Source organism: Diachasma alloeum, unplaced genomic scaffold, assembly GCF_001412515.2.
Source record: "Diachasma alloeum isolate Michigan unplaced genomic scaffold, Dall2.0 Dall_scaffold_00538, whole genome shotgun sequence".
Classification (NCBI taxonomy): Eukaryota; Metazoa; Arthropoda; class Insecta; order Hymenoptera; family Braconidae; genus Diachasma; species Diachasma alloeum.
Window position 1 is genome coordinate 10,379 of NW_021680670.1, and position 8,581 is coordinate 18,959.

At 41.0% G+C, this 8,581-nt stretch overlaps 1 long non-coding RNA gene across 2 annotated transcripts; it reads right to left on the minus strand.

Moving 5' to 3' along the window:
• Window positions 1-277: 277 nt before the first annotated feature.
• LOC107042915 lies at window positions 278-3,256 on the minus strand. 2 transcript variants are annotated; one of them, XR_001461192.1, is made up of 3 exons: window positions 2,362-3,256; window positions 1,702-1,978; window positions 278-352 (listed from the first exon to the last, which is right to left on the minus strand). It is a non-coding gene; the product is annotated as an uncharacterized LOC107042915 (long non-coding RNA). The 2 variants fall into 2 exon arrangements; XR_001461191.1 differs by having other exon boundaries at window positions 2,263-3,256.
• Window positions 3,257-8,581: the final 5,325 nt, after the last annotated feature.

Below are 8,581 nucleotides of genomic sequence, written 5' to 3' on the forward strand. Positions count from 1 at the left end.
GACGAATAGACCGTTCCATAAAATCCCCGACAAGCAGATATCTTGGAGAGTGTAGACATGGAGCTGATTATTGTAAGAGTTTANTCCACTTCTCTTCTGAAAGTCAACGCATGATCCATAATTTTCGAATATCGTTTATCAATCATGCTGTTCTACTCNGAAAGAGTGATTTTTACCCGGGTTCGATTCCCGGCTGGGTGAAGCGGAAATTTTTTCTCTCTAAATTCTAATTCTCTTAGAATTCTTTAATGCCTAAAGGAGGTTAGGCGGTGTTTGNGGTCTCTCCTGCTTAAACTGCGCCTTCTTCGTCAATTTTTTTTCTGCTGTTATTTGTTTTACTCCAACTCCACTCCTGAAAAGTCGAATGATTTCGTGAAATTTTGAGTTTGGGGAGAGGCTTTTTTTCGGTAAGGTGATACAGAATTTTTCGTTGAGATTCATGAGGAATTGATGAAAAGAAATGGAATGAAAACAATTTTATCCCACGTTTTTTGGAATATCTTCAAAATTAGAGGGTTCAGAGACAATGTCGAAGTATATTCTGTGGAGGTCATTNATTAGAGTGATGTTTATCACTCTTTCGTCTGATATTTCCATAGTCTCCAAGTTTCACTAACCTAGTAAAATGGATCCCAATNAAATGTTTTCGACAAAGAATCGCGATGAAAATTCGTAAATATCTATTGGAGCTACTCAAATAATCCTGGAATATCGTCCCCACTAACTGTAGCAAGCGTGAGCAGAAGACTGAAGTCATTGAAGACTTTCCTATTACCCGGAAAGCCTCGTTAATGGCTGCTTATTTCGTATCATTCGGCATTCACAATTAGAAAAATATTCCTCTCATTATCAGTTAGCTACACTGTTGATGATACTTAAATATCCGCATTTCATTTGATTTCCTTTCCTCCATTGTCTATTCAGGTTTAAAAGTAANTTTCCTATGTGCAATCAATTTGTGGGGTCAAACAAATAAGAGTTTTCAGTTTCTGGAATTCATCCAATACCCCTTTCTTGGTTTAGACACTCAATGTAATATTACACTCCAATAATTCGTCATTTTGGGAAAAAGTGATGCAAACCTATGTGGAGTCCGTGGCTAAGAATCTCTTACTGGGCAATATTTCTGGCGATTATTGAGACAGCTGATTTTAAGGTCTTGAAATGTGCTGAGCAGATAATAGGTCATTGCGTAATAAATTAATTGCTCCTGTATTTTCATTCGTGGATTTTATTGCATCTTTTTTCGTCTTTACAGTAGGAAATCAATTCACATGTTTTTCGAAAGTCCAATAATGATAAACTCTTACAATAATCAGCTCCATGTCTACACTCTCCAAGATATCTGCTTGTCGGGGATTTTNGGTTAAGAAAAATTCCATGGAAATTTTTTTTGTAGAGCGAAATGTGAGCTAAAAAAATCATGAAAATTTTGCGATTTCTCCTCATGTAGAAGATATTCATCACAGTGAAAACACCTCGATAATCTACAAAAAAAAATTTTATTCAGACGGGGATGAAGCCTCCTATCACGGACTAGATAACGAAAAAAAAGTTCGTCAGTCGGTGGCAGACAACTTTTCTGGCGATATTATTGTAATCTTTGACTTTGCTTCGGACTGCAAACACACAAACGCCAGAAAAGCTTTTCATGGCCTCAATGACAGAATCTACTATATAATTATTATAAAAAATACTTACATCCTATGACTATCAATACTCTCCTCCGATGGGGAGGGCGTTGTGGATGACTGCATTTTTGGTCAGCTCTTGGAGCCATGGGCATTCCCAAAATCTTCGTTTCCCTCTGAAGCTCCTGAGAGGCGGAGTTCAATCTCGGCATTCTCTCAGGTGATTTTTGTGTGAAAACTTGGACCCCCGAATTATTGGCTACAAAAACTTCAATTCTCAGTGAACCTCGAGTGTTTTCAGCTAATTCGACTTTAGAGATTTTTCTTAATATATACTGGACTCCGGGCTGAAAAAAATTAGAAAAAAATTAGGATCAAATGTTGTTCACAAAAACATTTCCAAACAGGATGATATATTCCTTTTGTCAAAATATATGAAGGATACAGCTTTAAAAAAAAATCATGAAGTGACATTTTTTGTAGAGAATTTCACGTCTTTGAAAAATGTTTTTTAATATTTCCCTTTAAAACCAACAGTTTCAGAAAACTATTCATAGTGATCGAATAGCTCAGTACTTTTCCAAACTTTTCAGAAGGTTTGAATAATTTTCTTCATCTCATAAAAACTAACAGGATGAATTAATTTCCTAAGAACATTGTCAGAAGTCTTGATCAGAAGATCCGGAGTACACCCATAATTTTGGAGTCTCTCCATAGCTGCGTATATCACCTAATCCTTTGTTTAACTGATCAACACAAGATCTAGCAGCAACTGGAATCGAAAATCTGAAAGACTCGCTTTTTCGTCCGAGCACTTTTGTGGCAGCCCATTTCGTCCACTGGAGAGCTCGAACGTCTCCTGCCAGTTATCTGTTATCTGTCTCTTCATTTTTCGGAGATTTCGCCAGCTTTTTCAGTTCTGATTTTAGGGAATTCGGAGGGTTCTTTTTAGTATTTCATCTCCATGGATTTTCCTTTCCTGGGGGCTTTGGGCTTCTGATGCTTAGAGATTTCAGCAACGAAACACTCCGACACTGTCTGCCTCTCTATAAATCCTTTCATGTTTTATCAGGGGTCCAGTGATTTTGTTTTTAAATGTCGTCAATTTTTCATTCAACCACTTACTCATAATTTTCAGGAGATTGTTTAAAGGTACGTGACAGGGGAACATTCATGTTCGCGAGAGGGACATAACCTCACTTTTATTATATGTAAATGGGTTAAGTGATGGGAAGGGGAAGACTCGGTCACGTGACTCCTGAACAATAATAACTTCATTCCTTTTTTATTAATTTTCGATGCAATATTACATTTCCAAATGAAAAAAACATTCTCACTATTATTTCCAAATTGTTCTACATCGATTAAAGTGAAATTTTATTAATTTCGGTCACTGTTTGCCAAGTATACGGCCCAACAGTTTTTTATTAATTACTGAATAACTATTTGTTTCCAAATTATGAAAAAGCGTTTCTAAATTTTTCCAAATCATCACCTAATTATTACAATGATTATTTTTGAAAAATATGTAATTTATTCGACAAGTATACGGTGGTCTAAGAGGCATGGTTTGGGTGAAACCATGCTTCTGAACATTGTAGAGAGGGCGTCGATACCCTGTCGCCTTATCTAGAAACCTGCCCAGCTGTGTTTGGGGAAAAAGGGCCAACGTACTGGCGTTCCAACTGGGCGATTTTAGAGGCGCTATCGACCTAGACTAGGGACCAACGGCTAAGTGAGAGGACTAGCCTCCCCTCGATTGCCATCGGGCTGATTGGTGGTGGTGGGATAACGCGAGGACCCACCGCCGCTGAGAAGTTCAGACTAGGGGGAGAAGGCCCTAGGAGATTTCGAGACAGACGGTGACAGACGCTGGAGTCGAGCGGATGAATTTTTCGGTAACTCGGTACCGGTGTGAGTGGCAATAATCCGCATGGATTATGTGGGTACCTTGTTAGGACAAGATCCGAAACAGCGAGAGAATGGGACGCTTCCGCGTCCCAAATAGAATGACTGGATTACTTTGAGAACGTGGGATTTTTTAATTCCATGTTCTCAGGGATCCATCACTTCGGACGAAAGAAGTGGTGTTGGCATGGATCCGTGGGCCGGGAGTTAGGCCGACTCCTGGAGGCCCGATTGCAGGTGCATCCACGACGAGTAATCTGGGTGTTGGCCCGCGATGATAGTGCTTTTACCGAGCATTGAAGATGAGTTGGGGTGGGCACAGGTGATTGAGAAAGAGTCTCCGGATACCTGTGTCGCATGTGCCTTTCAATGTTCGGCGCTCGGAGGAGTGAGAAGGATTCGCAGATATTCGTCGACATCTCTAGAGTTGAACCACTCTGGAGAGAAAGGAAACACGTCAGAGGAATGGAGACATCCTCGGCGAAAGACACAGGGGGAAATGTCTCCTGGAAGATACGCTTTATCGAGATCTCTTGGCTGAAAAGACGAAGATCGATCGAGTGAATACTCCTAATATGGTGGACCTCGCCCACTCTACCGTATTACGCTGATGCTGGCTCGACATATTTAGTCCCGCCACGAGAAGTCCTCAGGGTAGACGAGTCATCCTCTGAGGCCGGTTTACCGTTGGATTCTCCATGAAAATCCAGCTGGCGCCCAACAATTGAGCGATAGAGAAGATGCCAAACTAATTTGGGATCTCTGCTGGTGAAGCACCAGCAAAAATCCCTTACAGGATACATACTTCATCGTTACATTTAAGTATCGGTACTGGGCACTTGCGTTCGAAAGAGTACACTGTCGATATGTTTGTATGCATCAAGAAGCCCGAGCGAGTCATAAACCCGGCAACCCTCGATGATTTAACAATAGCATGAGTATGAAATAAATAATTCATTTCTCACGTTTTCTCAGGATTTTTTTTTCATTCTTGTTGAAATCCCATTTCATGAAAAAAGAAAAACTAATAAATCCACAGAACGTGGGGAGGGGTCTTGAATTTTGTGATGGAAGGACGGGAGGGGGTCTAAAATGTCCCTAATAAAATCTCATTTTTTTCCCCTCTTTCACAATTACTTCGGACGTCAAGGGACTGAACGAAGATAAGCATATGTCTCTCTTATCTATCAGCTGGATAACAGGCCTAAAAAATGACATGGAAGAAACTTTCCAAAAATGTCGATGGGAATCATTTTTATAATTGACGTTTTTTTGGCTGCGTTTCATATCACCCATAAAATGCCTGTGGAGGATGATGATAGCATGAGTAGCTAGATTTTTCAACAAAAAAGAAGGAAAGAAATGTTTTTGCTATTCATTTTCCGGTGCAAAAGACTTTCGTTGTGCCACGTTTAATTTTTGGTGGCCCTGAAAAGGACCGATTGTAATGCTCTTCATCGAGCTCTTCATGGCAGTTGCTGAAAATGACCTCCTCCAGCAGTCACAGAATCATGAATTCTCCTGAGAACTCCCATCCTCACATGCTGGAGCATTTCAGCATCCACATTGATTGCGGCTGCATGCAGTCATGCCACCAAGTCCTCCACGTTCTCTGATTCTGTCTCGTAGAATTGTTCCTTCAGACAGCCCCAAAGGAAGAAGTCTAGCGGAGTCAAATCAGGGGATCTAATAGGAGTGGAAATTTTTCATTTTCCGGTATACCTTATTTTTCTCGAGTAGTCTTACCGTCCAGGCCAGTGGAGCGGGCCAAAGCGACCGAATCAACGTCCAGGAAACTGCTCATTCAGGTAGGCGGTGACTTCTTCAGCAGAGTGAGGTAGTGCTCCATCCTGCTGGAACCACTAAGGTATAGTGCTAAGTGGTACTTCGTCCAGTATTTCCGGAAGGGTCTGCTGAATGGAAGCAAGGTACTGTTGACCCTGAGATGAAGAAAAATGTAAAATAGGAAGATTTTCCTAGGAGTATATCGTATGTGTGCGGATCTGTGCCTAATAAATACTCACATTTACATAATCCGGAAGCTGGGACAGAAGTACCTGATCACCCACTATTCCTCCTTACACGTTTACTTTCCACCGTGTGTGAAAATTTTTCTCCCTCACCAAGTGAGGATTTTCAACACCATAACTATGCGAATTATGCTGATTGAAAATGCCTTCTCTAATGAAAAGAGTTTCGTCTGTCGACATGATTTAGGACAAAAAAATTTCATTCTGGTAATACAAGGCCAGAAAATCTTGGCAGTAGCGCAGACGCTGCTCTGCATCTCCTGGCTCGAGTTTCTGGAGAGAAACGGATGGAGAGAATTGTCCAGCAGGATGCGATTCACCGTTGACTTCGAGCAGCCGGTCTCGCTTTGAATCATCCGACGGCTATTCATCGGGATTTCCTCCACGTATGCCAAGACTTGCTCTTCGTCGTTAAGACGACGTTCACGTCCCCCTCCGTGATCTGGCATCACCTGGCCCTGTCGCTTGCGAGCATCCACATCCTGGAACACTTGTGGATACGGATGTCGTCGATGGGGGTATTTCTCACAATATCTTCGCGCTGCCTCTGCTCCATTACAGTCACATTTACCATACATGAGGTGCATATCAGCGTACTCATTCGCTGTGTACTTCTCCATGATTTTGCAATTCACGTCTTACTCCGGCAAAGAATCAGATACGATTGACTCTCCCTCTCCAAAACACAGTATTTACCTCTTGTTTTTGTTATTCATCACTGAAGAAGCGTCCGAGAATCCCCAAGAACCCCAGTGTTGACATAAATAGAGAACAAAAGACGATGTGAATAGAGGAATCAAATTTCGTTTTCTGTATTTATTCTATTTACATCGTCTCTTATTTCTCTCCAGAATGTAAACATTGGTAGGTTGTGAAGGTTTTCGAAGTTACTCCAAGGATGAATGGAGGAAATAATATGTAAATATTGAGTTTCAACGAGAGAGAATCTGTTTGATTTTTTACCGAAATTATACTTGAGATGAAAAATGGAGCATTACATAGTGAACGAATATGTCGATATGAATTGTATTCATGGTGAATGCGAGTGTCATGGAGTAGAGGCAGTGCAAAGGCACCGTGATAGATGGCCCAATCGACGACATCCGTAACCACGTGCGTTCCAAACTATGGATACTCGCATGCGAGATAAGAACGTGAGTATCTCACAAAGCACAATGTCACGGCGGGACCTTGACGTCGGGAAAGAAGTCTCGGCATGTGTGGAGGAAGACTTGATAACTAGTTGTCGAGCGAGTGAAGAGCCATCGACTCTCTGAAGTTAATAGTTAATCGCATCCCGATGCACGATCCTTTCCACCCATACGACTATACAAAAGCTAGGAAACTCGAGCCAGAAGATGCGGAGCAGTGTCTGCACTACTGCCGAGAGTTTCTGGCCTTGTATCACCAAAATTAAAATTTTCGGACCCAAATCATATGGACATACGAAAGTATGTTCACTAGAGTAGGCATTTCCAATCAGCATACTTTCACTGATTATGCTGTTTATAAAATTTCCTTGGTGAGAAGTGTCTTCAGACACACTGGAAAAGCAGCGTATGGGGGAAGTGGTGGGTGATAGAGTTTTTCGTTCTCCACTGCCGGATTATATACTGGGTGTCCCATAGCATGTGACCAAAGTAAATTGCAATTAACTTGGATACAGTAAAATGTAAATAATTGTTCTCTTCTTATTGTACAAGGAACATTCAGCAAATTACAATACAATTCCTTCTGAGTGTCCACTATCACTTGTACTACAGAACTCTATCCTGCGTTCGAAACTGGTATAGATGCGCTGTATTATGTTTTTATCAACAGCTCAGATAGCATCCCTAATTGCGTCTTGCAACTCTCCCACCGTCATCGGATGCTTCTCATAGAACTTGTCCTTGAGAAAACCCCATAGGCAAAAATCGCAGTGATTTAAGTCCGGACTGTAAGGCGGTTCCCGCACTTGATCCCTAAGGAAAAAAACTTCCGGAAAAAATTTCCCGGAATAATTTTTTCCCGGAAAAAATTACTTGGGAATTTTTTGTTTCGGAAAAAATTACTTGGGAATTTTTTGTTTCGGAAAAAATTACTTAGGAAATTTTTTTTCCCGGAATTTAATTCCTTTTTTTTACTTCCTTGGAAAAAATGTCAGAAAAAAAATAGAATCCATTTTTTACATAAAAAATGTGCAGAAAATAATTTTAACAGAAGTTCAGGGAAATTTTAGACTTAATGGGCATATTTTGGCTTTAGATTCTAGCTGGAAATGTATTGAATGGTGCGATAGTAAAATTGACGTTGGAAGGGATAGCGACAATCGACTGGAGATTAATTTCCCCCACTTATGACACTGTTTCGTGTAGTGTTTATATTGTGCCGTGGCTAACACCCAAATATATATGTATCCTTGGGAATTTCGTAAGCTCAAAATTATTTCCATTAACACAATTCAAGTGAGTAGAGGTATAGGGCCGGTTCTGGCCCAACCATTTTGGGAAGGGTCTGGGGGTGACTTGCGAATGGGTGGTGGGATGGGATTAATTAATTCGCGGTTTTAATTCGCCGTTTCGATTCGCGGTTTTAATTCGCGGATTTCACTTTTCGTCGATTCGGGGGTCAAGAGCTATGGGAGAGTCCCCATGAGTGGATGATGGGGAGGTGGGGTATATTAATTCGCGTTTTAATTCGCGTTTCAATTCGCAGTTTTAATTCGCGATTTAGTTCGCGGTTTTAATTCGCAGTTTAGTTCACGGTTTTGATTCGCGGTTTTGATTCACGGTTTCAATTCGCGGCTTTAATTCGCGGTTTAGTTCGCGGTTTTGATTCACGGTTGTAATTCGCGGCTTTAATTCGCGGTTTTGATTCGCGGTTTTAGTTCGCGGATTTCACGTTTCGTCGATTGGGAGTGCAAAAGGTCATAAATCATTTTTTTTACAATTCCTGGAAAAGAGAAAGTGTCACATTCCTTAAATTCCTGAGATAAGAAGAATGAGTCATCACAGCAGGTAAGGGTTTTAA